The sequence below is a fragment of the Pteropus vampyrus genome, unplaced genomic scaffold (assembly GCF_000151845.1).
Source record: "Pteropus vampyrus isolate Shadow unplaced genomic scaffold, Pvam_2.0 Scaffold63, whole genome shotgun sequence".
Classification (NCBI taxonomy): Eukaryota; Metazoa; Chordata; class Mammalia; order Chiroptera; family Pteropodidae; genus Pteropus; species Pteropus vampyrus.
In genome coordinates this window covers 2,474,361-2,481,194 of record NW_011888844.1, presented here as the reverse complement: position 1 = coordinate 2,481,194, position 6,834 = coordinate 2,474,361, and positions in this window count along the sequence as shown.

Sequence of the window (6,834 nt, the reverse complement as noted above, 5' to 3'; positions counted from 1 at the left end):
ATGCTGAAGATGGGTGCTGGGAATACAGCCCAGAGTTCCCTGCAGGTTGCAGATAGGGGAGTAATTAGGTGGTGGGTTACACTCTTTGAAGTGCCAAGTAGTCCAACATATTCCATGTGACAAAACCCAGTGTACAGGATAAAGAGCAAGGCAGAAACTGAATATAAAAGGGCTACAGCTGTGTTTTAGCAACTGCCATTGCCAGACAGAAAGCTAAATCACAGAGCTTGGCTGCCTTACTCCACTCCCTGTACCTTTCCAGAGCTAGCAGTGAACCCCAGCACCGCATCTGGCTGTTAGGGTAGTACTGGATATCAAGGGCTCTTCTGAGGCTCGAATCCCCATCACCCTTCATATTCTCCCATAGGGGTGGAACTCTGGGACCAATGAGGCCAGGTCACAAAGGAGACACACATACCTCCCCAGGAAATAAAAGACATTTTCTTCACTGCGAGCAGAGATCCAAGAGGCCTGGAAAGTGCAGGAGGCTTGTAGACCATCCACTGGAAAATGAAATAAAACAAAACAAAACAAAAAACAAAAACAAAAACAAAAACAAACTTCTTCTAATCAACCTGCTAAAGAGAGAACGTTAATACTAAAATTTTATTTTAAAAAAAAGAGTAGTGGAAAAGCATCATAGATGCTAGAGCTTCGTTCATCCCTCTTGTGACCACATCAAAGTTGTGATGGAAACATGGAGCAAACAACAACCAGAGTCGCCTGGGATCTAGATGAACAGAAGCACTACAACTAAGGAGAGAAATAAGAAATTGCCCTGCAATGGTAGAAGGCAGAAGGTGGCGAAGATACTAGGCTGCAAGTCCAGAGTGGCTGAGTGGGAAAGAGGCTGCAAAAGCTGGAGCTGGCAGCTGCAGACACCTCTTAAAGGGGTCGTGTCCACCAGCAGACTTTCGTGGTGATGGACTTGCACACTCTGAACACCAGCACTGGGTTGGCTTCTCAGGGGGCACCAGGGACTTATAGGGGGGAACTGATTTGTTGGGTCAAGGGCTAGAGGCAAGGCTCTCTTTCTGGAAGAAATATTGGCAGTATCCATTGTTTCTCTGTTGAGCCCTCCCCACTCCCAGTGTTTGAATGCAGCGCCACCATAGCTGAGACATAATCAAACTGGATAATGGGGGTTGCTCCCCAGAGGATTCCCTGAAACTTCACCTACCCCTACTCCTGGCCCCACTGAAGCCATATCCAGTTGTACATATGGTGAGTCAGGTGCTTCTTAGCAAATTCCAAGACTTGCTCTGGTGGCAGCCGGGCTTGGTATCTGTTGTGGCCTCTTGAGGTGACTATAAGCACAGCATCTGTGGATTGTTTGCTGAATCTTAACAGGTGGCCCCCTGATGGGACACAGGCTGGGGCTAAACTTGGCCTGCAGCTGAACCCCTCTCAGGACTGTACCACTAAACACCTACTACACAAAGCCACAGTAATAAGGCTGGAAGTCCTGGGAGCTTTGCTTAGCACACAGAAACAGAAAGGGAGCTAAAATGAGAAGACAAAGAAATAGAAACCATATGAGAGAAAAGAACAGAGATCCAAGAATAATGGAGCCGAACAATCTAACAGATGAAGAGTTCAAAACACTGGTTATAAAGATGCTCAATGAACTTTTGGGAAGTGTAGATAAACTCATGAGAACTTTAATGAAGAGCTAAAAAATATAAAAATGGAAATTGTAAAAGAGAACTAGTCAGAAACGAATAACATTATGTGAGATGAAGAGTATATTAGAGGGAATCAAATGAGTTAATAAAGAAGAGGACGAACCACCAATATAGAAGATGGGGAAACCGAGGACACTCAATCAGAATGGCAAGAAAAAAAAAAGCCGACTAAAGAAATATTTTAAGGAGCCCATGAGGGATGAAATTAAATGTAAAAATATCTGTGTCATAATGGTACCTGAAGGAAAACAAGGAGTTGAAGAGCTATTTGAAGAAATAATGATGGAAAACTTCCCTAATTTGGTGAAGAAATCAGACATATGACCCCAGGAAACTCAGAGAGTCCCCAAAACCAGGAACCCAAAGAGGCACACACCAAGACACATTATAATTAAAATGCCAGAAGTGAAATACAAAGAGAATCTTGAAAGCAGCAAGAGCAAAGCAATTAGTTACCCATGATGGGGCACTCATAAGACTGGCAGCTGATTTTTCAAAGGAACCTATGCAGGACAGAAGGGCTTGGCACAAAATAGTCAAATTTTGAAAATCCAGGTTCTACAAACAAGAATACTTTATCCAGCAAAGCTATCATTTAGAGTTGAAGGACAGATAAAGAGCTTCCCAGACAAAAATAAGGTAAAGGAATTTATCATCACCAAGCCAGTGTTACAGGAAATATTGGAGAGACTTCTTTAAGAAGAAAAAAACATGTATCTAAAACAGGCATAAAGAATGGTAATAATTACATTCCTATCAACAAGTATCTCAAATGGAAAAGAATTAAGTGTTCCAACCAAAAGATAGAGTGGCTGAATGGATAAGAAAACAAGACTCCTACATACGCTGCCTCCAGGAGACTCACTTCAGATTAAAAGACACATACAGACTAAAAGGAAGGTGATAGAAAAAAATATTTCCTTAATGGACCTAGAGGGTGTTGTGCCTAATGACATAAGTCAGATAAAGACAAATATCACATTATTTCATGTACATGTGGAATATAAAGAACAAAATAGACAATAACAACAACAAAAATGGATTCAAACTCATAGATACAAATAATATTTTGAGGGCTACTAGATGGGGGGGGTTGATTGTGACAGAGGAAAAAGGCAAAGTGATTAAGAAGTATAAATGGATAGTTACAAAATACATATGGAGATATAAAATGTAGCATAAGGACAATCGTTAATGGTGTTGTAATAAATATGTAAGGGGAGAGATGGGTACTAAATTTAGTGGGGTGATCACTTTGTGAATTATATAGATCCTTAATCACTGTGCTGTGCAACTGAAACTAATATATTATTGTATGTCAACTATAATTGAAAAAAAAACTCATTGAACTGTACAATGTAAATACAAACAACTAATTGTCTATTTCCATAAAGCTGGGAAAAATAAAAAGAATTAGATATAAAGCAGAATGCATATATTTTTATTTGAGAGAGTCAGGTCAATGACATGACCTTATCATGTGTATTAGTTTGGTAATGGTGTCTCTCACTCTTCCCAGTATCTGAGCCAGTGTCCCAGACTCATCCTTATTACATCACTGTTTTAGTGATTGAGTCCTACCCTATTACTCTAAATCTTCCATTTTTCCTCATTACCATTGCTATTTCAGTTTTTACAAATTTGGAAGCATAATTTTTTTTTTTACTTTTCATAAGAGCATTTCTCCATATTACTAAATATCCTTCAAAACCTGATTTTTGTGTCTCTTTGCTATTTTATTATACAATTCTATCAAATTAAAATTTTTCTTTATTTTTGTTCAGATTATTTCTCATATTTTGGTTCTTGCAAATTATGTTTCTATAAAAATTCTTATTTAGAAACCTATCTGGTCATTTTCTTGGGCTAGATTTCTAGAAGTATAATTTCTGGGCCACGATTTCTCAATATATTTTAAAGGCTCTAGAAACATAATGGTATTATTTCTTGTCAGAAAGTTTATCTATTTAGTCTCCCATCACTACTATGATAGTATCTGTCTCACTAGCACCTTGATTACTGTTATCTAAAATAATTTTGTCAGGTCTATAGATAAAAATGTCATCATGATGTTATTTTAATTGTTATTTTTAATGCTAGTGATGTTGAACTTATGTGTGTATGACTTCCATCTCTAATTTTTGTAGTTTGTGATGCTTGAATAGATATTTTACATTTTAATGTAGCAAAATCATGATTTTTTTCCACTGGTTTTAGACCAATAACTACTTGCATTTTTTTTTTTAAAGCAGAGTACATTCCCATTAATGCCTAGGTGGAGAAATAATCCCTCAAATAACATGAATAACCAAGGAGACAAGACAACATAGAAATAAAATAAAAAATCTTCAGAAAATAAACTTAAAGATATAGAACTATGCAATTTAAAAGACAGAATTCAAGATTGCACTTCTGAAAAAATTCAATGAGATCCAAGAAAATTCTGATCGACAGTTCAGTGAACTCAGAAATAAAATCAATAAACAACAGAATATTTTTGTATTGCAAAAAGATTGAAACTCTAAAAAAGAACAAAGCAGAACTTCTGGAGTTGAAGAACTCAATTAAAGAGATGAAGAATAAAATAGCGAGTTTAGAAAATAGAGCTGACTGGATAGAGGAAAGAATCACTGATATCAAAGACAGAAATATGAAAATGGCACAGATGGAAGAAGAGAGAGACTTGAGAATAAAAAAATATGAAAGAACTTTATAAGAACTGATACCATCATAAAAAGCAATATAAGTATTACGGGTATATCAGAGAAGAGAGAGAGAAAGGAACAGAGAGCCTTTTCAAACAAATAGTTGATAAGAATTTCCCAAATCTATGGAAAGAACTGGATCCTCAAATCCAAGAAGCAAACAGAACACCCAATTATCTCAATCCAAAAAGGCCTTCTCCATGACAAGTTATATTAAACCTGTCAAAAATAAATGACAAAGAAAGAATTCTCAAGGCAGCCAGGGAAAAGAAGATGAAAATCTATAAAGGAAAACCCATCAGATTATCATCAAATGTTTCAGCAGACTTTACAAGTTAAAAAACATTGAATTATATATTCAAACTATTGAAAGAGAGAAATCACCAACAAAGAATAATATATCCAGCAAAATTTTCCTTTAGCTATGGAAAAGAAATAAAGACCTTTTCAGACATAAAGAAGCCGAAGGAATCTTCCACCACAAGGTGTACATTACAGAAAATAATGAAGAGAGTCATTCTACTTGGAACGAAGGGACAAAAAATATAAAACTATAAGATGACTAACAGACAGAAACAGGAAAACAGAACCCTTATTAAGAACAGGGTCTTATAAAAAATATTATGTAACAGTTAAACGTCAAAAAAATTAAAAAAGAGAAGAAAACAGTTACTGCAACCTAAAACTGACTCACAGCAAAAACAGAGATAATTCGAAACAACAACAAAAAAATAAAAGGGGAGGGAGTAAAGGTCTGAATTTGAAAAAAATAATAGAGATAAGACACATGCTGAAGAAAAGAACTACTGTATATTTGAAACACCCCTTTACATAAACTTAATGGTAACCAAACAAAAACATCTAGAATTGAGATACATAACATAAAACAAGAAGTAACAGAGAAAAATATCATAGAACACCAGCAAACTAAAACAATAGACTGACAAACAAGGACAAAGAAATGAAGGAGACACTGAGCTACCAGAAAACAAAAGATAAAATCACTATAGGAAAACCTCATATTTCAATAATCATATTAAATGTAAATAGACTGAGCTCACCAATAAAATAGCACAGAGTAGGAGATTGGATCAATAAAGAAAATCCAACCACACACTGCCTTCAAGTGGCACATCTCAGCTGCAAGGGCAAATAGAAACTCAAAATGAAAGGTTGGAATATGATACTCCAAGCAAATGACATCCAGAAAAAAAATGGGGGAGGCGGGGAATAGCCATACCTATATCTGATGAAAAAGATTAAAGATAAAAAAGGGAAGGAGAGACAAAGATGGTCACTTTATAATGATAAAGGGGACACTATATCTGGAAGATATAACACATATTAATATATATGTTCCCAATCAGAAAGCACTAGAATATATAAAGCAACTACTAACAGAACAAAAGGGAGAAACTGACAAAAACACAATTAGAGTAGGGGAACTAAATACTCCACTCTCAGCTATGGATAGATGATACAAACAGAAAATCAAAAACGAAATAACATCCTTAAATGGCACATTAGACCAATTGGACATAATCAACATTTAAAGAGCCTTTCATCCTAACCAGATTATACATTCTTTTTTAGTGCACATGGAACATTCTCAAGGATAGACCATATGTTGGGACAAAAAAGTCTCAACAAATTTAAGAAGACTGAAATCATACCAAGCGTATTCTCAAACGATATTGCTTTGAAACTGGAGATCTACTACAAAAACTAAGTGGAAAAAAATACACATAAATATGTGGAGATTAAACAACATTCTATTAAAGAACGACTAGGTCATAGATGAAATACAAGAGAGATCAATAGATATATAGAAACAAACGAAAAAATATAAAATATCAAAACTTGAAATACAGCAAAAGTGGTAATAAGAGGGAATTTGATGCCATTACAGGCCTAGCTCAAGAAACAAGAAACATCTCAAATAAAAAACAATATTACATATTTAAAAAACTAGAAAAAAGAGAAAAAAGAAGAAAAAAATGAAGCTCAAAGTCAGCAGTAAAAATAAAATAGAGGGGCTTCTGGTCAAGATGGTGAAGTAGGTAAACATTATGCTTGCCTCCTCTCAAAACCACGTCAAAATTACAATCGAACTACAGAATAGCCGTCACTGAGAGTTACATAAAATCTAGCTGAACAGAAGTCCTACAATCAGAGACACAGAAGAGACCACCTTGAGACCGGTGAGGGAGAGGAGATAAGAAATGGGCTGGTTCCACCCCCGTGTGTGGTAGTTGAGAATTGGGAGAAATATCTTGGCTGCGGAGGCCTCCCCAGAAGATCAAGGGGTCCCGATCCCACACCGGACTCCCTAGTCCAGGGTTCCAGTGCATGGAAGAGAAGTCACCACAACTTCTGGCCAAGAAAATCAGTGGAGTGAGATGGAGAGCTAAGGAAGTTGCAGAGTTTCCTCTTAAGGGGCCTGT